Raw genomic sequence first — 26,954 nt, 5'->3', positions numbered from 1 at the left:
AAAACAAAAACAACTTTTTAAATACTACTTTTTTTAGTTCTCAGAATTTGGCTTGGTTTATTAAACCATTGCGAAGAATAGATAAAAAAATGAAAATAGTGTTCATAAACTTAATTTTAAAAAAAAAAATTACCAAATAAGGCTTAAATGTTTACGGATCAAAGATTTCGAGAATGAAGCTTTCCCTCAAAAAGTTTGAGTTTGAGAATAAATCTTTTCAAGGAGGATGATCAAAGATTTAGAGTTGAAGTTAGGTTCAAAATAAGTATTTTAAGAGCAATGACGGTTCCAAAAATTTGATAAATTTATCACTAAATTAGTTATTGATTTTGATACTATATCAATTATATATATATATATATTATATAAAGAACATAAAATTAACCGTAATCCACCCATCTTTGAGATGATTGGTTGATTGCATGGAGGTCCTTTTCTTTTATTTTAAACTCTTTTTTTATGTATTCCAGATTTCTGCACGCTTCTCAAAATGGTCAATCATCATCAATAAGGTAATATACTTTCTTTAAAATTGAATATTTGATTAGATATTGTATTGGGAAAGAAAAAACAAATCTGTCTGGGAAGGAAACAAAATCTTTTTTTTGTTTTTTTTTTTGTTATCATTTAAAAACAAGTGCACTTTTTAAAAGACTAACCAATTCTATTGATTTGGTAAGTAGTTTAGATACTTACAAATTGATAATTAATGATTTATTAAATTAATTTGTTATTTTTCCAAATTTAACATCTAATTTGATTGTAATGGAAACTTAAGAAAAAAGGTGATCAGATAATTGGTAAAATTTTACGTTTCATTTAAAAAAATAGTAAAATGTTTTTTAAATTGTGAAAATAGCAAAATCGAATTAAATAATAAGAATAATAATGCTCAATTGTCAAAACAAAAACTACCCTCACTTCAAATAAAAGACTCAACATTTACACGTTAAAGCTAGAGAGTTTCTAAACCATTCAAAAAACAATAAAAACACTATAACTAAAACAATTATCACGGTAAACGATGCAGCCTGCCAAACCTGAAATCTATACTTGCTTGATATGATTGCTACACAAACCAAGATGTGCACTCAAAATAAAAATAAAAAAATCTCCAAAACACATAGAACTCTTATCCCACAACAAAAGAAATTATGGATTTTTTACTTTCCTTGGTCGAAATCAAAATACACCAGAAGTGTGAAGAATAAAATCACTTTTTGTTTGGGCCACCAAATACAAATCTCTCTGCTCAGGTGACACACCACAAATCTCTCTGCCCATAGTGAGGAGAATCCCTTCCATTGCAGTGAGAGAATCCCTTCTATTGTCACTAGGTAAGTGACTATAATGTTGGGGTTGATGCCTTAAATCTCGTATATAGTTTGTAAATGTATTGAACATGTATTAACCATAAACCAATAAACTAAAATCCAAGGTTATCTTGTAACTTAAACATGTATGTAGAGATATACGGGTGGATCATATTTAAGTGATAGTCTAAATGGTCTGTAGTAGATGGATAAGGTTGTGTACCTTATTCTGGTGATACTATGAGTATGGGTCGTTTTGTAGGTGTTACAATTGTTGTAAAATGCTACACATGATATGATCATAATCATTCATGTATAGATATGTGAGTAGGGATATTCTATACAAAGGAGTTTCTATAAGACCGGACCACAAAATATTTAGTCTCATTTTATAACACCGTTCATAATAGAGACTTACATCCAGAATGACCATAGGTAACATGACATGAATCCTAAGTGAGTTGTGAACTCCTGCCTATGAGGGCAATCCTTTGATTTGTATGGGTGAGAGTGGCCAGATCGCTGACTCAATAAACCTACTATTTTGAGGATTCGTCTGATTGGGGAGCTGGGAACACAGCTACACAAGAAGGAATTCACTCCTTCCCCGAGGTCGGGGTAAGTAGATAAATTGCTCCCTTAAGGGCTGATTTCAGGGCTTGAACAATGTGGCGCCACACCTTCTCCGGGGGAGCTGGGAACACAGCTACACAAGAAGGAATTCACTCCTTCCCCGAGGTCGGGGTAAGTAGATAAATTGCTCCTTTAAGGGCTGATTTCAGGGCTTGAACAATGTGGCGCCACACCTTCTCCTGGCCCGAGAAGGTTTAGTCATAGTTGAACTATAATCTATTGTTCATTAGAGGGATTAGTGGTACTTAAGGAGTTAGATGTAACTACAGGGGCAAAACGGTAATTTTTGGCCTAGTTGTACTTATGAGCAATTTGTGAAGAGTCAATTGGTTATATCCAATGCATACATAAATATATCTATAGTATGAAGAGTGCAACTGTCGGTCTTTAGTGGAGTGTCTGATAGTTAACAAATAGTGAATAATTTAATTAAAGAGTTTAATTAATTATTCATGTACCGTTGGAGTTTCAAGCTACAGGTCCATGAGGTCCCCTTGGTAGCCCAATAGGATTAAATGAGAATTAGTTTTTGGATTAATTTGAATTGTTCAAATTAATATAGGAATTTAATTATATAGGATATAATTAAGTTATTTTAATTAGATGTGATATAATTATTATAATGTATCAACATTATAGCTTTAGTGAGAGGAAATTAATATTTGAATTTAACATGAATTGGATTCATAATTGCAAATTTAATATAAATGTGATTTATATTAAATGTCGTATAAGAGAAAAAAGAAACTATATGTTATATTGTATGTGATACAATATTAAAACTATAGATTATGTGTTATATTTGATATAATATATAAATACTTATATATATATATATATATATTAAATGTTATTTTAAAAATAAGGAAGTGACTCCTTTCCTCCTATTTTCTCTTGGTTCTTCTTCTTGACTTCAAAGATTGGAAAATAACATAAGAGTTCTATGTGTGAGTTTGAGTTGTTGGTGAATATTCTCAAACCTTCCTCCTTACTAATTAGAATATTCTCAAACTTTTTTTAGGAGGAGTTCTCGAATGTGATTGAGGTTGGAAAACAAAAAATTAAAATAATCCTGACTTTTTTTGAGACACTGACAAAACAAAGTGTAAATTAAAAAAATTTAAAATGATGCAATAATATAATAAGATGATAAGTGATAAAAAAAAAAAAAAACTTAAATGTACAATTTGTTTGATGATAATATATATAAAATATATTAATAAGAAAATAAGATGATAATGTAAATTTAAAAGATCTAATATAAATCAAAATCGAAATGGGAGGTATACAAATACAAAATAGATTCATTTTATGATTCATTTTGAATAAATTCGAAAAGGGGTTAATATCAAATCAACAATTCAAAAGAGCCATCTTCATAATTATACACGCTATAATAATCCTCGAGTCCTCGAGGTCACGAGAGTGACAAATTTTGCCAAAATCCTTTTATTTCCGAAGAATTTTGCCATTTTCAACAATTTCCCTATTCATCTGGCCAGAGCCCTAAATTCAGCTCCAAGAATTGAATGGACCAAGTTAGAGGCCCAACCCAGTTTTGCTGGGTTAGACATTCCCTCTTCATCACTTTCATCATCCTTCTCTTATCCCATGAGAATACCATTCTTGAGTTTTGCAAAAATAGAAACTTATTGTATCTGAATTTTTAAAGGAATAGATTTAAATAACTATAAACTCTTTCCAAAATATAAAAACAACAAGCATTAAATTCGTTTCAGTGCCTAATTTATGAATATTTCTTCCTCATACCCTCTTATGTTTAAATATTTTCATGTTACTTCTAAACTTTCGCCGAACTTTCTCCCATCAACAAGGTTTTCTTTAAAAAATAAATGATCTTAAAATATAATAAACTAAATTTAAAAAAATAATAATAATAAAACTCTATTAACATGGCCGACTAATTTAGTTATTTATCACTATATAAAAAATAAGTAATAAAAAACTATGGTGTAAAACAAAGAAAAAAGTACTTCAAATGAAGGAACCTCGGAAATTAAGATCATTATCATAAAAAAATTGAAACGTGAGAGAATGCAATGAAAAAGAATGGTAAATAAAATTTGAAGCAGCCGGATTCATCATTATTAAATCTAACAACCTTTTTTTCTTTTTTTGAAGTAATCAAAGAACCATTTTCAATCTCTCCCCTTTTTTTTTCTTGAGCTGCAGAGAGAAATGAAAGAAGATACAAAATTTTCAAAAAAAAAAATGACAATTTAGCATTTACATTACATATATGTATGAGAAGAAGAAGAGGTAATATGCTTGGTATCATTAGAAGGCATAAACGCCAACACCATAAGCATTCCCAAAATCCCAATCGGAAGAAGCAGCAGCAACATCAACGGCGGCGGCGGCAACGGCGGAAGAACCAACGGAAGAATCAACAACGACGCCGCCAAACACAGCAGCACCCCTAAATAGCTCGCCGCCGGCACCAACCGCCGTGGTGTCCCCTGTGACAGAGAGCGTGAATACTCCAGCTTCCGCCGGTGTTGAGCGGCGGCGTAATAGGAAATCCTATTGGTGGAATCGGAACTGAAATTGGAATTATTGGGAGTTCCATCCATCAAAAAGTAATAGTGTTGAGTCCGTTGTTGCAAATTGAGGAAATCGTCGGGATTCGGAACTCCTTTCTTCTCAGCAGCTTCTTGAAATCCAAGACTCATTTAACTTGAGAATTCTTCAAATCAAATCAGTCGATCGAACAAGCAACTCAATCAGAGATTCCCCCAATTACAAGAATCGTAACCCTAGGATCAAACTCGATCTACGGCGGAAATGAAGAAGAACTCAGATCTGTGAAGGATGAGAAAAATTGGGAAGAATTGAAGTGAAATCGGAAAAAGGAAAGTGGAGAAAAGGGGGAATTTATGGAATGATGAGAGAGGCGATGAATGAGAAGAGAAGAGAGGGAAGAGGGGATGAATATTGATTTGATGGGGTCGTTGTGCATTGCACTTTTTTTTCCTTTTTGGAATTTTTAATTTTGATTTTAAAAAAACCACATCTATTGTGCAACAACTGCATTCAATAAAAAATATATATATTTTAAAATGTTAAGAGTTTAATTTCAATTTAATTTATAAATTTTAAAATATGCTAAAATTGACATTTGGATTTTGCTCCTATATTTTAAGATCTACATTTTTAATCTCGATTTTTTATTAAATATTCACTTTTCGTCTTAATTTCTATTAATAAATTAAAAATTATTAAAATAATTATAATTAATTGAGTTCACTATTTTTATATTTTTCAATATTTCACTTCATCAATGATTAAAAATGAGTATTTAATAAAAAATTGAGATTCAAAAGGTAAAACCATGAAATTGATCAAATTGAAACAAAACTCTAATCTTAAAAGTAAAATTGTCATTTTTCAAAATTAAATTTAAAATTTCAATTCATAATTATTTCTAATTAATCAATAGAAATTGATGTCAACAATCGAGAGTTTGTTCTTATTGGTTGTTTAAAAAATTATGAAACATGTGTTGCATACTACTTTGAGTGTCCTAATCATAATCCAATCACGTCCATGCCATGAGACACTATAAAACGCAACCCCAGGTCAAGCGAGACTACACGTTGAGATTAAACATATCAATAAATGGAGGAAAAGAAACTAACAAGGATTCCCTTAGTAACAACGAGCGAACCGAGAAGAGCCATAAGAGATGGGAGAAGCCCGTCTAATAGCACGACGGTGCAAATTTCGAAAAAGAATCATATTAAAATTTCTGAACCGAGACGTGATAGTTGATGGAACTAAAAATGTAGGTTAAAATTGTAAAATCGATGAAAAAAAAAAACTCAAATTTGAAATATAAAATTAAGGAAAGGACTAATTTGGAGGTAACTATAGCTATTTTGAATTTTATTTATTGTTTTAATTTTAACGAAAAGAAATGTAAAAGAAGAGAGAGAGAGGAGAGAGAAGGTTGGGTTCAGTGAATTTCTGAAAGGGCAAGTGGGGTTGGGGGGGGTTTAGGAAAGATGCAAGTTGCTGGTTTTGGAAAGAGAATGAAGATTGCGTCTTCCAAGGTTCCGAGCCCCTTCCCCTCTTTTCTCTTTTCTCTTTTTTCTTTTTTTCTACACTTTTCATAATTTTGAAATTTAATTTCCATTTAAACTCAATTACTTACTTCTAAATCACGTCCTCAACCCTCTCCCTTTTCTTTCATTTCTTCTCTCTATTCCTCCAATTTCTTTACGTAATTAACTCTTTCCTAACTCATCCTTTTTTATGTGCTTCTTATCAACCTTCTATCTCCTTCTTATGTTCAATGTATTCAATTAATGCCCTTTTTTCGGATTTTATTCATTTTCTTTTTTTCTTTTTTTTCTTTTTTTTTTAAATTCAATCACTATAAAAGAAATATCAACGCAATGTGGATGTACCATAAATAATTTTAACTTGTTTTTTTAAGAAGTCTTAAATGTTTCTTTACTTACTCTCTAAATATAATGCTTTTAAATGATAAAATTGTTAAGAATATTTTTAAATATAATAAAATATTATTATTATCAGTGATAGATGTCTAATGATATTTTATTATATTTATAAATAAATTAGCTTATTTTTCTATATTTGAAAACAATCATTTTTTATATAATGTTTTTGATACTTTCATAAAATTGAAGGCTTCGTTTGGTAACAATTTTTTTTTTGTTTTTTAAAATTAAGTCTATTTCCTTCCTATTTTTTGTAATGATTTGCATATTTATCAAGTACAATGGTTGAATTCTTAACCAAATTCAAAAAACAAAAACAAGTTTTTAAAAACTATTTTTTTTAGTTTTCAAATTTTGACTTGATTATTTAAACTATTGATAAAAAATAGATAAATAAAGGAGAAATTTGGAAGTGGAAATAATATCAATAGACTTAATTAAAAAAAAAAGATAATTACCAAACGGAGTCAAAATGCTTGATATCAACCATTTCAACCTTGGTTAAATTAATATTGTTTCAAGTACAAGTACAAGCTTAGTTCTTTAAATTTTTTTTAGTTTGTGTATCTACTTCGTTCCTAAATTTTTATTTTTGTATTAAATGTATTTTTATAATATAAAATATGTTTAATAGATCCTTAAATTTTCAATTGTATTTAAGAAATATATATAGTTAATTTTGTGTCTAATATTTTTATACATATTCAACATTCTTTAAAATTTAGAAAGGTACCTTTAAGATTAATATTAATTAATTAATTAATATTTAAAATTTTCAAATATATTAGACACAGAATTAAACATTTTTGGTCTGGCATGGAATGTCTAATGTAATCAAAATCGTAAATTTGGGTCTTTCCTATAGAAGTAATAAATTGTTTTTTTAAAAAGAAGTTTGATGTACTATTAAATTATGGTTTTATTAATTTATTTAAATGCAACTTGGTGGTTAAAAAAAAAAAAGGAAAAGAAAAAAAAGATGAAACAAGTTGTGTAGGATAAATGTGCTTTTCAAGGATATCATAATTGGTCTATCTTAACCTTTTTAAAGGGTTTTTATTTTATTTTATTTTTTTAAAAAAAATTATATATTCCATCTAATTTCACATTGATTTCTCTATTTACTACAGATTTATTTCACATTTTGGTTAGTTGTTAGAATTTATTAAAAGTTCAGTGCATTTGTCTGTGTCCATCTTATCATAAATTTTGTTTGGCAATCTCTCGATTTTATTTTATTTTAATTATTTTATTTTGATAAGGGAAATCTCCTGAATTAACCAAAATATTCCGGAGAAAATACATGTGGTTAAGCCAATCTCTCTCCTAATAATAAGTTTTAAGTTTAAAACAAAAAACAGAATATATAATATCATATTCGCCATATCTTGGACCATACACCTATTAATAATGTTTTAATTGTGTACCTAAAAATTAGGTTAACTTCTCAAATATTATAGAAGAAAAAAGGAAAAATTATTTTAAATAATAAAATTGTTGAAAATATTTATAAATGATAGTAAGATATCAACGTCTGTTTATGATAAATGACGATAGACTACTATCCAATATCTAACATGACACAAATAGACATAGATAGTAATTTATCGCAATCTATCGTAAATAGACAGTAAAATTTTACTATATTTATAAATATTTTGATTCATTTTTCAATATTTGAAAACCATCCCTAAAAAAAATTCAAATGTTTAAAAATATTGTACTCAAATTATAAAAAAAAATTATAAAGAAATTTCTTAAAGTTATTGACAATAATAAAGTGTCTTGAAATGTGAGTTACATCTTACTTCTATCATAGTTCTTTTTTTTTCTTCTTTTTTTTTTTTGGAATATATCTATCATAGTTAAAGGTATTGTATTCTAATTATAAAAATAGTTATAAAATAAAGAAACTTTTTCAAATTATTGACAATGATAGAATTGCTTTTTACAAATAAACAATGGTAAATCTTGAATGTGAATGATATATTTACTTACCTAGGCTATCACAATGTTTATATTCAAATAGAGCATTCCATAATAGTCGAAATATTTGAGGTGTATTTATATTAACTTTTAGTCTTCATTTTAAAAATTTAAACAAAAATGATTTTATTGAACTCTCGTTAATACAAACAAAATCTTAAGATCTGTTTGGTAGGCATCTTGAAAACAAAATCTTGAAAATAAGAAATTCAAAGAAAATCGAATCTTAAAAACAAGGATTCAAGAAATTCAATATGCGATTAGTTGTAGATTCAAAAATTTAATTATAATTTAAACACATTTTCAAAATGCGTTTGAAAATATATTTATAAGCTATAAAACTAATTATAACTACCACTAAATACTAGATTGATGCTAAATTATTACTAATTAATTTATGAACTTGTTTTAGGTAAAAAATTGTATAATTATATTATTTTATAATATCATATAATATTATATATATATATATGAAATACCATATTTGTTATTTTTTTTTTGTCATTTTTAATCTAATTCAACATTTTAAACTTTTGAATTCAAAATTTGGATATACTGAAAACATTCAAAAAGTTGTTTTCGGAGTTTGCACCATTTGAATCATAGAATCTAAAAATAATTTTCAAAAATAGAATTTAGACTACCAACCAAATACATGTTTGCTGAACTCAATAAATTTGAAAACATAAAACGGAAGCTAAGTTATCCGTAGTAACTTTTCTTTGTTTTAGGTTAATTTTACAATAAAAAATTAAAATATGCAATGATAATTCTATTTGATATGCCACGTGAAATCGGCAAAAATGATGCTAACGTAAGAATTCTTCTACTTTTATTTAGTTTCCTAGATCAATTATTTTTCTAAAAAAAATCTAAAAAACATATTTTTTTTTCTTTTTTTTCTTTTTTTTAAGAAAAAGAAGCACATTATTGGTTAAAAACTTAAGACAAACTCTAAAAAAAGAAAAAGAAAAAAAAAAAGGAAAAAAGAGGAATGTAGATGAGATGATGGGAACAGAGGAATGAGATGGGAAAAAGAGTACCACAGAAATGGAAATTTTCTTTTTTAAAAAAAGGGTATGAAATTAAATTTGGTATGATTTGAACATGTCATTGCATCGAATCATGTCATGTTTCTGTTCCTATGATAACACAATTTTATATTCCCAAATTGTCCCTCCATCCTCAACGCCATCCCGCATTCCATGACACATGTCCTTCTCATTTTCCTTGTTCCACACTAACCCAACATATCCTTCATCCTTTCCACACTCCCCCCATGCTATTACTCTCTCTCTCTATTATATATATATTTAAAATCTCCAACTATATCAAATAGATCATATGTGTTCATAGGATCAAATATTTCAACAAAACTTACCAACTCGACAATTCAAGCGTAGTTTAGTGATTAGATATCTCGATTGACTTTGACAAATGCAAATATATGCGCCGAGTAATTATATATGACTAAGATAGAGATGAATTACTTAACTATTTTGTTACTAAAACTATTACTTTTATTAAAGCGATCCAATAGTTCATTCAAGTAATTTTAATCTAGAGCAAAGATAATGTAAACAAGAAATTCATTGGGATTCAGATTCTAGAGCGTTAAAGCGTCTTTCATCACCGACGCCATGTGAATGATCTACAAGCCTTGGACTTTCATCTTCCAACTCTTTATTGAACTTTTGTCATCGACACCATGTAGGATCTCCAGTATTACGTGCATTTCGAAGTGTTATGGATTATTCAATCACATTGAGTAATTTCAATATCGAGTTCAATCGTGCATCGATCTTCGCTATCAAGTTGCGCCGAGTTGATCGTTTTTACCTTCGAGTCGCATTGAGTATCGTTCAAGAATCATCGAGTAAGATCGAGTATTAGTTCTATTGTCATCGCGTTCCATCAAGGATTTAACAGAGACTCGTCAGACGAAGAAAGGGAATTCTCATCGAACATTGAGGATTTGACAGAATATTTCTGAGCATTTTCTTCATCTTTCCAGCGTTGATCTTGAGTATTTGGGCCTAGTGAATAGTGGTTATCCCATCACTTCTTCCTTCTTTTTTTTTCAACAAGCACAAATAACATATGAAGCAAGAAAAATGAAAAGATGAAGAGTCACAATACATATGGAAATAGATGAAATTAAAGAAAGAAAGATGACATGGAAAAGAAAACAAGTAAGGATATAATCTATTTAGAACCAAAGCTCTGATACTAAAGGATAAAGGGAACTACCTCAATCACATATGAGAACTCCCCCTTATTCTAGGTGAACCCCCACAATAATAATAAAAATAATCTCCAATAAACAAGATGCTAACAACTCCAAGAAAGCTAAACATATTTGGCTTGGAAGATTAATCGATGATCAAGAAGAAAGGTGAACTTGTTCCTAACTTCAAGATTTCTAACTCTCCACAATCTTATTGATCAAACTAGATTGCAAGTTCTAAAGCATGTATTCTAAACACAAGAATAAAAAGAAAAAGCATAAAGCTTGAGAGAATAAACTCTAATAAAATTTTATTCAAATTCAAAGTCTTGTTTAAATGTGGAGATTATAGCCCTATTTAAACCAATTTAATAGACACCATGAAAGGATGCAACCTTTTACCTATATTGGCTACATTCGTCTAATACCCTTTCAACTACTTTAATAAATGTAAATTCATAATATTAATTAAATACATGGGATGTTAATAATGTAAATGAATTTGAATTTTTAGATTCATGATGGCTTTTGGATGACCAAATGACTTTTGGAGCTTCAATGGTTGCAACTCTTCACCATTGGCTGGAAACTTATCTTCAAAGCAAACATTTAATCCTTCTACAAGTCTTTTAGCTCTAGCTAATCATTGGTTCTTAGGGCATAATGTTGCCTCATGATTAGGTTGACTTGGAAAGTTTTCTCATAGATTTTCACCACGAGCTTCAATTGAGCTGGATTGAGTTTGTTGAGCTTCATTTTCCTCATGTGTTGAGCTTCATTTTCCTCTTGTAAAACTTCATCTTCTCCTATATTGGTCAGCTTCTTATCACCTATGATGGTCAACTTCTTATCAATTAACCTAATTCCAACTTATATAAACATAAACCTTAATCTTTTTGGATTTAAAATCCCAAATCTTTTTGAGAAAATAAATTTAAACCAATTATCCATAAAATTAATTTAAATTTATTTCATTCCCCAAAAACCAAAAAAAGATCCAAAACTCCTAATTTTAATTCAAATTTTCGAATTAAATTAAAATTGAAATAATTTGACATGAATCCCAAATTTTCCTTTAATCCAATTTAAATTCCAAAACTCTTCCCCAAAGATTAAAATTAAATTATCCCTTCACAATAATTCAATTCAACCTTCAACAAACCAAAATAATTCTCAAATATTACAAAATAATTTAATTTAAATTACATAGAAATTTGGGATGTCACAAAATTAATAGTCGAACAAGGATAAAGGTGATTATCTGCAAATGATTGATAACATCTCCTATAGAACTAAAAAAATGTGAAAGAGGCATTAGTTGATGAGTTCTGGGTGAATGACATGTAGGAGGAAGTGACTCAATTTGAAAGAAATAAAGTTTAGAAGTTGGTACCTTGTTTTGAGACTGAAAATGCCATAGGAACAAAATGAGTTTTCAAAAACAAATCGATCAACATGGTGTTATTATTAAAGTAAAGCCCATTCGGTAGCTTAGGGCTATGCACAAATTGAAGGAATTTACTTTGATGAAACTTTTGCCCCAATAGCTCGTCTTGAGGCAATTCAACTTTTTCTATGAATTTCATGTTTACTTAGATTCAAACTTTATCAAATAGATGTTTAAGAGTGTGTTTCTAAATGGTTACCTAAATTCCAAATCAATGTTTTTCCTAGACTTTTGTTTTATTACATAGACCATTTTTGAAAACATGCAAATCGAAAATTGACGTAGAAATAACATTATCATTTATCTTAAACTCTTCAAATTTTCCCTTAAACTCAATAAATAGGGACTCTTTATCTACATTATCTCATGGTAAAATAAATAAAAATGAAGTATCATGCGAATCATCTAACTACGAGTGAATTCCGATCTGAGTTCAACTCTTATCTTTACTAGGTTTCCTTTGCGTCAACATTGGACTTGACTTTCGTTTTGACTTGCTTGCACGGGTGTCATGTGAATCATCCAACTACGAGCGCGTGCCATTATGAAAACTCTTATCAGGTTGGCTTTCCTTGTGTTGGTCATTCAAAATATATTATTTTTTATTTTATTTATTTATTTTTAAAAATATTTGAGTTGTAAAAACTTTGATTTCATCAAATCACACATCTCACACCCCCAAATTTTGGAGGTCAACAAGGTCCTCATTGCTAAAAATCAAATAGAAGGTTGATTTAGAAAAATTTTGAAAAAGTGGTTTGATCCAAGACTTCCAATCATAAAGAGTTAAGATGCATAACATTGAGAAGGTTGAAAAGTTTGCAATCAACACAATCCTAGTGATTACTATAATTGTGGTTTGCATGGTATCATCATAGTTGTTATATTAGCACACACGTAGGCAAAAGGAACATGAAAGAAAAATGAATGTATACAAGCGACATTTATTAGGTAGTAGAGAAACGCAGTGAGTGTTGGGCCTGCACACTTGATATTATGAATTGTGAAAGCCCAAATGATGAAATGCGGGCCCTTTTTGCTGACCCAAATCATGAGCCACCAAGTTATTTTGCCCCAATTAAACTGGTTGGTAGAAAGCTTGGTTCTCCTTTTTCCACGATCTTCCAACTGATGTGCACCACGTGGAATAATCCACTATCTTTTGCCTGATGGACGGGAAAGACTTTTTTTTTTTTTTTTAAATTTCTGATGGGATTTTCAGAACAATTAATTTCTTTCTCTCTCTTTTGTTCTCTCTATCGTTTTGCAGAAAAATTTGCTAACCCTTTCTTTCTTTTTGATTATTTCGAGTGATTACTGTGAGTTTGAAGAATATGAAGAACATGCAATCTTGTAAAAGAAAAGAGAAGGAAAAGATCTACACGATGATATACGTGATTTGGCAAATGATGCCTACATCCACGGGAAAGGAGAAGAGTTTTTATTCAAGAGCTAAGTCACACTTTTTCTTTATAGATTTTTAGCTTTCTTGTAAGCTTCTGTAAGTTGTTTCTACAAATTGTAAATGATGCATATTTATACATTTGTCTGATACAAGTAGTTACAATAACAAACTGTAAAGAAAAAGAAATGTAAACGGCTTGAATATATGGTTGAATGTATGAGCTTATTTTACTTCAAATCTCCACCTTAAGCTCAACATGCAAGCTCTTCTCCTTTCAGATTTGACATGTCTTTACCCTTTTTCAGGAAGCTGGAAGCCGATCTGACCAAGACAGTTTGCTAGCTTGAGCTTCGACACTGGTTTGGTAAGCATATCAGCGACATTCTCGCTGGTATGAACCTTTAACACTTCGACTTCACCTTTTTCTATTCCGTCTCTTACAAAATGATATTTAATATCTATGTGTTTGGTCCTTGAATGGTATTGAGGGTTTTTAGAAAGATGAATGACACTTTGGTTATCACAGTAAATCTTTACTACTGTTTGATTAATACCAAAGTCCTTCATCAACCCCTTTAACTATAATGCTTCTTTTATTGCTTCTGATAAAGCCATGTATTCTGCTTCTGTGGTTGATAAAGCTGTGATTGACTGCAAATTTGCTTTCCAACATAATAAATTTGGACCATATAAGAATAGATAACCTGTTAATGATCTTCTTTTGTCTTGGTCACCTGCAAAATCTGAATCAACATATCCATATAGCTCTAGATCTGTTTCTTTTGTACTTTGATATGTTAATTTTGACTGTTTAGACCAAATTAAGTATCTTAATATCCATTTTGTTACTTCTCAATATCTTTTTCCAGGGTTAGACATGTATCTACTGACAAGACTAGTGCTGTAGGATAGGTCTGGTCTAGTAGATATCATTAGATACATTAGACTATCTACTGCTTGATTGTATGGAATTAATTGCATTTAAGTCAAATATTCTATGTCTGTTTCCTTTGGTGAATTAATAGACCTAAGAAATCCTATCCACTTCTGGAGTTTGAGTTGTTTTGAATCTCATGTTACAACCCTCCGAGGGATAACCGTTGTAAAACGACTAGCTTATGTCGCCTAAAAATGACAAGCAGGCACAACATAGGAGTCTCATGGTTCAAACTAATGGAAGAGACCATAGGATACATTGACACACATCCTTCATCCACATACTATGTACTACTTCCCTTATTCACCTTTGTATTGACCCATGCAAACACTTTTCGAATGGAGGTCACTCCCAGGGAGACAAGAAGCCACGCATGAATTTCACGATGTGAACTCTTAGGGCCGTGAGAGCTAAGAACAACATATCATATATGTTATTAATCTCCCCATGAAGTGTTCTATTTTTTTTGGGTAAATATTTACTTAGGTATATTTCGGCTAAAAAAACAACAACCTAAGTCTAGGTGATTTTCCAAGTATAACATTTATATTTCGATTTAACCTATGATGTCTAGGTGATAAACCAATTTTAAAACCTCACACCGCTCACACATGCTCATAAACTTGGGTTAACAACGCTCAATAATTTGGCTATAATCTCCAGGTAGTAGGTGTTTCGCAAGTCGTCAACTTAAGTACCTCCAGCCTTAGACAGGATTATAGACCGATTGAGTTTGTAACCAAAGTTTAACAAGATAACAACCTATTTTAACTATTAAAACAAGTTGTTATTTTTAAACCCTAGATGAACATGCATCTTATCTTTGTTATAGATTTTAAATATCTAATTCATTTTATAACACTTTATAAAATATAGACACACTTCTAATTTATAACATTCATCAAGTATTTCATAATTTAATATCACATTTTATTAAGCATGAAGCCCAACACATGCATACTATATATTATAACCGTTTATAACATATTTTCAATGCATGTGACATGCTTCTTATGGTAGGATTTTAAATCTACATGGCATACTATATGCACATATAGGATTTATTTAATTATAACATACATTCATAATGCATAAATAATTAAACACACACTGACATGGACCAGTTTTGATATCATAAGCAAGTAAACAATCTAAATTATTACAATAGTAATTATAAGTAGCCTCTAAAAGCAGGGACTTCACGAACAAATTTGAACACCCACATCGGACATCCAGGGCTCCAAAATGGGCTTAATCAGTCAAATCCCTACTGAGTTGGACCTTCTTGACTCGAACTGGTTGCATCAGTCCATTTGAACCACTGGTCTGTTCGCGCGCATGCTTTATGGGCTGAATTGAATAGCATTGCAATGCTATAAACCCAGCGTTGCAATGCCACAGGCTTTTGCTTCTTTTCTGGGTTGTCTGAAGAACAACGTTGCAAGGCTCCAAAGGCAGCGTTGCAATGCTGCAAGGCAATAGCTTCTTCTGTTGCAACCAGCTGCTGAGGTTGCTTCGATTTTTCTTTAATTACAACCTAATTTCTATTGACCCTAACAAATTTGTAGACACTTAATCACACATTAAGGTCCACGAAAAAAGAGCTAATTACAACAATTAACACTGAATTAAAGAGAAATCTTATGCCAAAACTGAAATTATCCATATCAACATCCATTTTCATACAACTTATGAAAATCGGCCGCCAAGTTAAAGTTAACACGAATTGAGTGCTTAAATCATACTCTGATACCAATTGATGGTGTTGACATTCAACATGCAGAAATAATTATGATCTTAAGTACTCTAATTCTATTAATTTCAGCAAAGAAACATGCATGTTCAATAAGAGTAAATAGGGTTTTGAAGTCATACCTTTGAAGAACTCTTCAATCTGTGAATTCCAACTCAAATTTCTTCACCAACAGGTTGTAGACCACCACTTGATCTTCCTTACTATTCTCTAGGACCTTAGATTGGATTGTGGGATCCAAAATATGCTGTAAAGGGAATTTTGAAGAGTTTTTTTTTGGGTGTTTTTTAAGAACAAGAGAGAACTCTTCTCTCTCTTCATTTTCTGAAAATTACATGTCCAAAACTCAAAAAATTCCATTAAACCTTGTTTCTTTTAATAAACAACAGCATGCAAGATCAATTTCTTGATAAATTGACACCAAGAAGACATGTAATTTGAGTGAAAAGTGAGTTGGTCAAGTTTGGAAAAAACCACCAACTTGTTTCTTCAATTTTCTAAATTGATTTTACATTAAAATCAATTGAAAATTTGAAATTGGAAATTTCAAAAAATAAAAGTAAGTTAATTCAATAATTAATTTTTAAAAATTAAATTAATTTAATGTCAAATATTAAATTAATAAAACATAAATTCCTAACATGAATCCCTATTCATGTAATTAATATTTAAATCATATTTAAATATTATTCAACTCTCCAAATTCGTTTAATTCGATAAGTTAAATGTTTAATTGTATCATATATAATTAATAATTCCCGTATTTCGAATTTGAACATTTCAAATTCTCCCATCACTCTATTTTAAGGTGTAATCCATTTGTGAGCTAGTAGGGGGATCTAATGAACCTATTGATCATGGGCTCCAATGATCCAATATTAACCGGCTAAACTCTTCAACCTAATTAACCAACATTCGTTAACTACCAGGTCACTCCACTAAAGCCCAATAGTTGTATTCCCCTCATTGTAGATATAATTATATCCATTCGATATAACCATAATCAGTAAGTCAATCTTTTACATGCTATTCATAATAACAGTTGGGTCAAAAACTGTTTTACCCACAAGATTACATCTTGCTCAATAAGTCCTACTGATCCTCTAATGAATAATTGGTTTGTTATTCAATCATCAAATCGAGTCTCTCTTAGGCTAATAAGAGGGTAGGGCCTCTTGTTCAAGACGCGAAGCCAATACTTAAAAGCGGGTAGGAGTGAAATTCGTCTTGCACCCTATATCCCCAACTATCTACCTGGTCTTACCCTTGAAATGGGGGGCTTATTGAGTCGACGTTGTTGAGCTAACCCTTACCTATGCAAATCTAAGGATAATCTCGATAATAGTTAGCTCAGGATTAAGGTCAAGTTACCTAGATCATCGCTTTGAAATAGTCAGTCTTAAACAGTAAAAAAGTTACAAAGTAAGAGTGACTTATTTCTTGGTTCTTAGTCCGGTCTTATACAAACTCTTTGCATAGGATGTCTCCACTTGCATGTCTTCACATGAACGATTCAGGATCACATCGTTTGTACTAAATTAAAGTAGGTCACATCCAATAGTGTCCCCAGAATAAGGTACCTAGCCTTATCCATATACTACAGACCATTTTGGCTATTTATTCAAACTTGATCCACTCTTATGTCTCCACATAAAGTTCAAGTACTCATGTAATAGTCATGGATCTTAGTTTATTGGATTTAGTTTATTTCTAAAAAGAAATGAGCAATTCATACACTCAATAACAACTTTATTGAATAAACCTCAATAACATCTTTGTTGATAATGATAACATAATAAGTTTATTGTTTACAAACCATGAGTTTTAGGACATAAAACCTAACAGTTAAGAATTTTGAATTTCATAATGTGTATAAGCAATGTTTAGAAGGGAAAAATGTGCATGATTATATTGTCTTTGATGAAAAGCTTTTTAGGAAAGGAAAAATTTGTATTCCTAAATGTTTTATTTGAGAGTTATGGAGCCTTTTGGGGAATTTAAAACATGTATAACATGTTGTGTGAACATTTTTATTGGTTGAAAATGAGGAAGGATATAAATAAAGTGTGCAAACAATGTTTCAAATATAAGGAGGCTTAAGTCTAAGGCACAACCACATGGTCTTTACACATTTTTGGACGTTTCTAGTGAACCTTGGGTTGACATTAACATGGATTTTGTTCTAAGACTACTAAAGACTGTAAGACATCAAGATAGCCTTTTTGTGATCGTTGTTAGGTTTAGTAAGATGAATCATTTCATTCATTTAACAAAATATATGATGCTACAAACATAGCTAATATTTTCTTTAGGGAAGTGGTTAGATTGCGTGGAATTCCGAAAACCATTGTTAGTGATAGAGATGCTAAAATTTTAAGTCATTTTTGGAAATTTTTGTGGAGGAAATTGGGAACTAAGCTTTTTTTTTTTCAACAACTCCTCACACACAAATTGATCGGCAAACTGGGGTGGTTAATAGAATATTAGGGGCTTTGCCTAGGTCACTAATTTCTAAAAATCTCAAGTCCTGGGAGGATACTCTAACTTTTGTAGAGTTTTCTTACAATAGAGCAATACATAGCAACACTCATTATTCACCTTTTGAGGTTGTGTATGGCTTTAATCCATTAACTCCTTTAGATTTGTCACATTTTCCACCTAATATGTTTACTAGTGATGCAACTATTTCAAGGGTAGAGTACATTAAAAATTTGCATAAAGAAGTCAAAGAAAAGATTGGAAAGAAGAATCAAAAGCTTGTTAATAGAAAGAATCAAGGGAGAAAGCAATTTACTTTTAAACCCAGAGATCAAGGTTTGGGTTCATCTTGAAAGGAAAGGTTTCTACATCAAAGGAATTCTACAACCAAGAGAAGATGGTCCATTCAAGAGTGATAGAGCAGATCAGTAACAATTCCTACAAACTAGATCTTCGAGGTGAGTATAATGTAAATTCTACTTTTGATGTGACTGATTTGACTCTTTTTGATGTAGGGAATGAAGACCTTGATTTGAGGACAAATACTTTTAAAGAAAGGGGGATGATGGAAATGCAACTATTGAACCATTTTATGTACCCGAGGGAGCAATTACAAGAAGCAAGACAAAGAAGATTCAAGAGTCTTTAACACTACATCTTCAAAAGCTAGCAAATTCACAAGAACTGACATATAATTTGAGCCCAAATTTTTATATAACGTTAATTTAATGAGTCAAAAAGAGAATGACATGATGACATTGAAAAAGTCCTACAATTTGGAAGATGGCATAGATGTAAAAAGAAAAGTATGCAAATTTTGTGAAGAAAGTGTTGTCAAGTGTGCACTGCATGAGAAAAATTAAGTTTGCCATCTTTTAGAGAGTTATTTCAGATAATCTGGAGACTTTCTACTTTTTTAGTTTTGCATTTTGAATAATTAATTAGTATGTAGAGTTTTAAGTTTCTAAGTCTTATTTTCTACAATTTGCAATTAATTATATTTGAATGTCTTTTGAGTTCTTGGTCCATGCACGACCTTTTAGCCTAAAATGGTTTGGAGTTTCCTTCAAAACCTAGATTATTGAAATTAAAAAGGTTGTACTTATTCAACCCCTTTGGTGTTGTCTGTTTTTTCAAATCTTGTTTTCGATTCGATGTTCAAATCAATTCATTGGATTAGTTTTAATCAAGCTAATTCTGGAGTGAGTTGTCTTAGGATCTTAGAGTGACCTTCGTAGATTCTAAGTTCGATTTAAGAGTTATTCATCCTTCTAACTATACTGTTGGTTGGAATCAATTAGTTAAGTTAGTTTATTTGTGAGAGTTTGAAAGGATACTAGAAGGACCTCTAACTTTGCATCCATTGAGCATTGTGGGCATTTATCATGTACTCACTGCGTATAGGCTCACTGGAGGAATCTTGCACCATGCTACATGCATATGTGAAACTTTGAAGATCAACATTGAAGGGAAAATAAAATGGGTGCATGTTGGTCGTGTTTTTATGGACGGTAATATTCAATTATATTTTCTGGCATATGTAATAGTTGACAAGGAGTCAAATTCATCATGGACATATTTCACGAGACACCTTTGAAATTGCATAGGTGAGGATCCGAACATGGTCATTTTTTCTGACTACCACTTTACTATCTCTAAAATAATAGATTGAGTCTTCCCAAATGCATTCCATGCCTTGTGTACTTACCACTTGAAAAACAACTTAACAACACACTTCAAGGATATTGCAATTCTAAAGGTTTTTAACAATGCAGCGAGAGCATATAGAGAATCCGAGTTCCATATGTTTTGGGAAGAAGTACATTGATTCTGGGATGGGATCGTGACACATTACCTAGATAATGTCAGCTTAGAATGATGGACCCAGGTACATTAGACTCAAAGAGGGCATGACAACATGACACACAACAATGCACAATGCTTCAATGCCCTTATAGCTGAATAAGACTCCTACCAATTATACCCTTGCTTGAGTTCATTATAAAGAAGCTCCAAGCATGGTTTTTTGAAAGCAGAAACCAATAATCTGCATGTAGGTCTTTATATTTAGACTACGTGGAACAATGAGTGGCGGTAGAGTTTGAGAAAGGTAGATGGTACCAAGTAAGCCCAATTGATTTTCATACATTTATTATCAAGGATGAATGCTTCGAAGGTATCGTCAACATACACATACGTGAGTGCATGTGCAAAAAGTTTGACTACTTGGAGATTTTATGCTCACATGCAATTGTCGCAGCAAGGTTGAGGAACTAAACCCTTGCACTCTTTGCAATAGATCTTATAGTGTGGAATCCATCTTCCTAGCATATGCAAAACCAAAATTCTCAGTTGGACATGTATATGAATGGAAGTAACTACCAGGATACATCAAATATGTTATCCTACCACAAAAACTAGAAACCAGTGTTGGTAGGCCACAGGTCATGATAACACCCAAAATATGCTATCTTAGTGCCTCTAATCTTTATGTTTATAATATTTAATGTGCTTAAATGTTTATATTTGTTGGATCTCGAGTAATACATGCATTCCGGAGCGTTATAGCCGTTCGGGATTAATTGGAGCAATTAGGAGTAAAAAAGGCATCCGAGACTTCAAATGGAAGAGAAAATGACAAAACTGCTCCTAGGCAAGAACACTGCGGCCCTGTCTCGTAGCACAACGTCGTTGTCGCACAGTTATAAAAACTGTTCATCAGTGTTTAGGTCATATCTTTTGATCCGAGTGGCTATTTTGGGTAAATGACCACTCGTTTTCTCTACTTTTTCACCCTCTATCCATCTACAATATTAGATTTTAGGTTTTCTTTCATCTTATTTCTGCAATAAAGTAAAAATGATGTTGGATTCTAGCTTTTCCTCCACCATGGGAAGGTAAGATCTATGGTTTTCTAGTTTATAAGATCTTGGAGGAGCCCTTCGTACTTTTTGGAGTATTTTCATAATATGATTTATATCTCTTGTCTATGGGTTTCTATCCTGATTAAATTGCTTGATGGATTGTATTTTCTCGTGAATATCTGATAAACTACTTGAGAATGTATGATTGTATGCTTTAGATCAACATATAATAGGTGATATATAGTTGTATGTTAATCTCAAAGAAGTGACATGTTAGATAGACTTGTGATTTGTGGTCGACAACAAAGAGCTTTGTACTATTGACCGAAGGGAAACCGTATTGAATGTTTAATTAGTGTTTGAAAATTAAATATTTAGTCTAATGTTATCCCTAAAGTGTAATGTGGTTTGTTAAATTGATTAGGATACTTCTCATCTCATTAAAATGGCTAATTTGATATTTAGAATCATTGGTTAGCTTTTCTAATCAATTTGGCTAGGCATAGGTAAGGAGTTAAAATCAAGCCTTGAGAATTCAATGATTGAAATTACATTGGATGATTCCACTCCTCTAAGTAAGAGTGTTTCATTTGATTGCACATCTATCATTTTATTTTCATGCTTCTATTTTTCCACACTTTAACTAAATAATTCATTGTGAGAAACTAATATTCATGCTTCCCTGCAAATCGATTCGATCTTGCCACTTGTACTACTTAGTAGTATAGGCAGTACTGATCGATATAATATAAATTTCATTTTATTGGCCTTTTACAAGCGACAGTAAAAGGCTAGATCAGGCCAACCGAATTCCATTCGTTGGAGAACACCGTCCAACCCAAAAGTACAATAGATGTGGTAATCAAGGACACAACAGGGTAATGTGCAACCATCCATTATCAAGTAATAAAAATAGGGACAAATGGGCTTTTGATTATGCATAATTTATACTTCGCACATTTTCTTTAAAATCAAGATAAGGTTGTGGAAAAAGCATCAGACTGGGATGGGCCTGCCTCACGGGAGGTGATGCTGAATGGAAAATGCATGAAAAAATTGATATTGTGCTGGGCCACGTCATTGGGTTAGGGATATTCTCTTTGAGCTAGAAATTTGAAGGCCAAAACTATGGTTAACACAAGTGTACGTATCAGGTTATAGTAAAGTAAAAAGGTTTAGAGATCGACTATCATCCTCAGGGGATCAAATTATCAAATTATGCTTAGCTATTCAAGAATTGTATTGATTTTATCTAAGGATTGGTTTCGTGATGATGGTATTGAATTTTTAAATAAAGAAAAGAAAATAAAGATAAAGTTGAAACTCAAGAGAAAAAGATGTTTCAGGGTATTGAATTTCTTAATTATTTTATTAAGTAATGCAAAAGGTTCCTATGAATTATTATATCAATGATATGCTTAAGTCTAGAAACTATTTTCAAGATTATTATCTTTCAATAACAATCTATTCTTGTGCAAACATAATTGACAACTAATTACTTGAAAGCAAATTAAGAAGCAAATGTTAAGAATATGCACGATCAACTTTCATTAAAAGACTAACTATTTCCATGAAAGGTTTAGCTAACGTTTCAATACTATATATCCGGTTAAACATGCAATCTTTCCTAATTGACATTTAACCTAATATAATATTGAAAAACATTGAAAAACAAACACATCACACCACGAAATTGAGAGCCTTACAGAGAGTTTTTAGTCCAGAGAAAGTAAGAAAATTAGAGGTTCGTTTGAAGATCATTTGAGATCCCCAAGTGTGAATCTAGGCAAGACTGATGGGCTGGTGAAACGACCCTAAAATGTGCATTTATAGCCCTTAATTTAGAATAGTTTTTAATATAATTTTGTTAGATTTGATGTGCTTGCTAATTGATTTTAGGGTTATGTTTAGGATAAATATTCAATGTCAAAATGTGCTAAAAAGGACCTAAATGAATCCAATGAAGTCAAACTCGAGCCAAGCATCGAAACAGGGAAGAAAAGTGGAGAAAGATCACATGTTGCTAAAAAACAGGGCAATGTCGTGGCGCTAGGTCAGTGCTACCCTAAGTGCCGAAGACCTGAGAGTATAAAAATTGGTGACTGTTGCAGTGCATAGGATGGCGTCGTGCCGCTAGTGTTGTAAAAAAGAAAAAAAGGTTTATTTTTAGACAGTCTTTTCTTTTTATGGACCTAGGGTTTTGGTTGCTGATTACGCATATCACACCCCAAAATTAAAAGCCTTAGAGGGAGTTTTTAGTTTAGAAAAAGTGAGAAAAAATAGAGGTTCATTTGAAGGCCTTTCGAGATCTCAAAGTGCGAAACCAAGCAAGATTGATAGACTTTAACGGTGGAGGTTGCTTTGCAAGTGGTTACTCTTCATTTCCTTCATTTTTCTTTACTGAATATGGTTGTTTCAATGTATGAGAATATGTTTGTAGCATCGATGCATGACTAAACATTTTAGTTCTAGGTTGTTGATGAACTTATTTATGGATTTATGTTAATGCAATAGTACTTTCTATGGATGTTTGTTTTTTAATGCTTTTCAATAATATTGTGCTTTATCACATCATAGATGTATGTTAGGTTGAATTTCAATTAGGAAATATTACATGTTTAATCGGATCTATAGTATTGAATTGTTGGCTAAATCTTTCATGCAAATAGTTAGGTTGTTAAGAAAAGTTGATCATGACTATTCTTAATGCAATACTTCTTAATCTGGTTTCATGTAATTAGTTATCAATTATGTTTGCATGAGAATATGTAGTTATTGAAAGATAATGATCTTGAAATAGTTTCTAGACTTAAGCATATCATTGACATATAATTCACATAAACCTTTTGCATGACTTAATGAAACAATTAAGGAATTCAACACCTTGGAACACCTTTGTCTCTTGAGTTTAAACTTTATCTTTATTTGCTTTACTTTATTTAAAAATTCAAAATCATCATCACAAAATCAATCCTTAGATAAAATCAACACAATTCTTGAATAGCTAAGCATAATTCGACAATTTGATTTTCTGAGGATAATATTCGATCTCTTGACCATTTTACTTTACTATAACTTGATTGGTACCTTGCGTTAACAATAATATTCGAAAATTTGTTTAATGTGTACATCGTTTTTTTTTCTAAAATAAAAATCGGGATAGGGTTGTGGAGAAAGCATCGAGCTGGAATGGGCTTCCCTCATACTAGGTGATGTTGAATGAAAAAAGTGTGAAAAAAGTGATGTCGTGTTGGCCCATGACATCAGATAAGGGATAATCCACTGTTGGGCTAGAAAGTTCATCCTTAGGGTGATATCACTTAAAAGGTTGATAGTGCACTCTGACGTAAGCATAAAGTTAAATTTCATACAATTGTAGGGGCAAGTCAAAAGATATAAAGCCACCTGAGAAAGGGTCATCCGTACAAAAAAAACTCATGAAATATGAATACTTTTTGGCTTGCTTCAAATTGTTTTTTGGCAATCATGTTGTAATAAAACAATTTGATCTTCCCTTTATAGATGAGTAAGATCTTAAAAACTTCAAGTCTCGTTTCTTCTAACTCTTGGATTGCAAACATCTAGCATATCCAGTTGCTTCTATGTTCAAATTGCACTTCCTCATGACCTAATAGGTTTTGTGCTCAACTTCCACTGGTAAGTAACATGTCTTCCCAATGACCAACCTATTGTTGGGTTTTATGTCCTAAAACTCATGGATTGTAAATAATAAAACTTATTCTGAAAATTCAATAAGTTGTTATTGAATATATGAATTGCTTATTTTGTTTTAGAAATAAATCCAATAAACTAAAAGATCTATGTCTATTACATGAGTACTTGAACTTTATGTGGAGACATAAAAGTGGAACAGATTTGAGTAAATAGTCTAAATGGTCTATAGTATATGAATAAAGTTTGGTGCCTTATTCTGGTAACGTTATCTGATGCAGCCCACTCTGTAGTTGTTACAAGGAGTTGTAAAGTACTACAGCCGAAGTGATCCTAATTCGTATATGTGATGACATGAAGAGTGGGGGTGTCTTGTGCAATGAGTTTGCACAAGATCGGACCATGAAATAAGTGCCTCTTACTTTATAACGCTTTTACTATTTAAGACTGACTATTTCACAACAATGACCTAGATAACTTAACCTGAATCTTAGGCTAACTATGAACACCTATTTTGAGATTATCCTTAGATTTTAATGGGTGAGGATTGACTCAACAGCGTCGATTCAATAAGCCTCCCATTTCAAGGGTAAGACCAGGTAAATAGTTGGGGATATAGGGTGTAAGATGGAATTCACTCCTACCTATCTTTAGGCATAGTAGAGAGGTTGTTCCTTTAAGTGTTGACTCCAAGTATTGAACAAGGGGCCCCACCCTCTCATTGGTCTGAGAGGACTCGGTTTGATGATCAGATCACAAACCAATTTTTCATTAGAGGATCAAGGAGACTTAAGGAACAAGAGGTAATCTCGGGGTAAAACAACCATTTGGCTCAGCCGTTATTACGAACAACCTCTGAATGATTAACTTACTAATCATGGTTTTATCGAGTGAACACAATATATCTACAATGAAGGGAGTGCAACACTAGGTTTGAGTGGAGTGACCCAATAGTTAATAAATGGGGGGTTAATTCGGTGTAAAGAGTTTAGCTGATTAATTTCGGATCGTTGGAGCTCATGATCTGTAGGTCCACTAGGTCTCCCTACTAGATCACAGATGGATTAGCCTTAAAGTAGCGTGATAAGTTGATTTGAAACGTTCAAATTAGAATTAAGGAAAATAGTAATTATGTGTGATATAATTACACGTTTAGTTTTGGAATTAAATGAAATCTAAAAATCATTTAATATTTAAATATGATTTAAATATTAAATTTATGAATAAGGATTCATGGTAATGGAATTGGTGACAAATTAATTTAATATTTGATATTAAATTAATAAAATTAATTAAATTGTTTGAATAATTTTTTAATTTTCTTAGAAAATTAATTATTGAACTAATTTTGTAAAATTAATAAAATTTGAATTTTAAGTTAAGGAATTAAAAATTGAAATGAATTATGATTTTGGAAACCAAAATTTAAATAAAAGAAAAATTGAAAAAAGAAAAAAGAGAAAGTGGAAAATCCCATGTTTTGGGATTTTCCCACTTTCTTTGAAGTAGGTTAGTCACATTCCATAAATATTCTAACCCAATTTCTCAAGCATGAGCTGTAATTCATGTAGAAAATCCATTTGCATGAAAGTTATGCTATAAATAAATCAAATTGGAGTGGAAATCGGGCATGCAAAAGAGGTTTTTAGCTGAAAATTTCAAGAGTTGAACTGGGTTTGAACTGAAAAATCAGAACTTCCTCTTCTTTGTTCCCTAATTCAAACTTATTTTGAGTCCCACAACTCAATCTAAGGC

Source organism: Benincasa hispida, chromosome 12, assembly GCF_027475165.1.
Source record: "Benincasa hispida cultivar pf3 chromosome 12, pf3_genome.v1.1, whole genome shotgun sequence".
Classification (NCBI taxonomy): domain Eukaryota; kingdom Viridiplantae; phylum Streptophyta; class Magnoliopsida; order Cucurbitales; family Cucurbitaceae; genus Benincasa; species Benincasa hispida.
The sequence above is the reverse complement of the archived record's forward strand: the minus strand, read 5'-3'. Positions refer to the sequence as shown.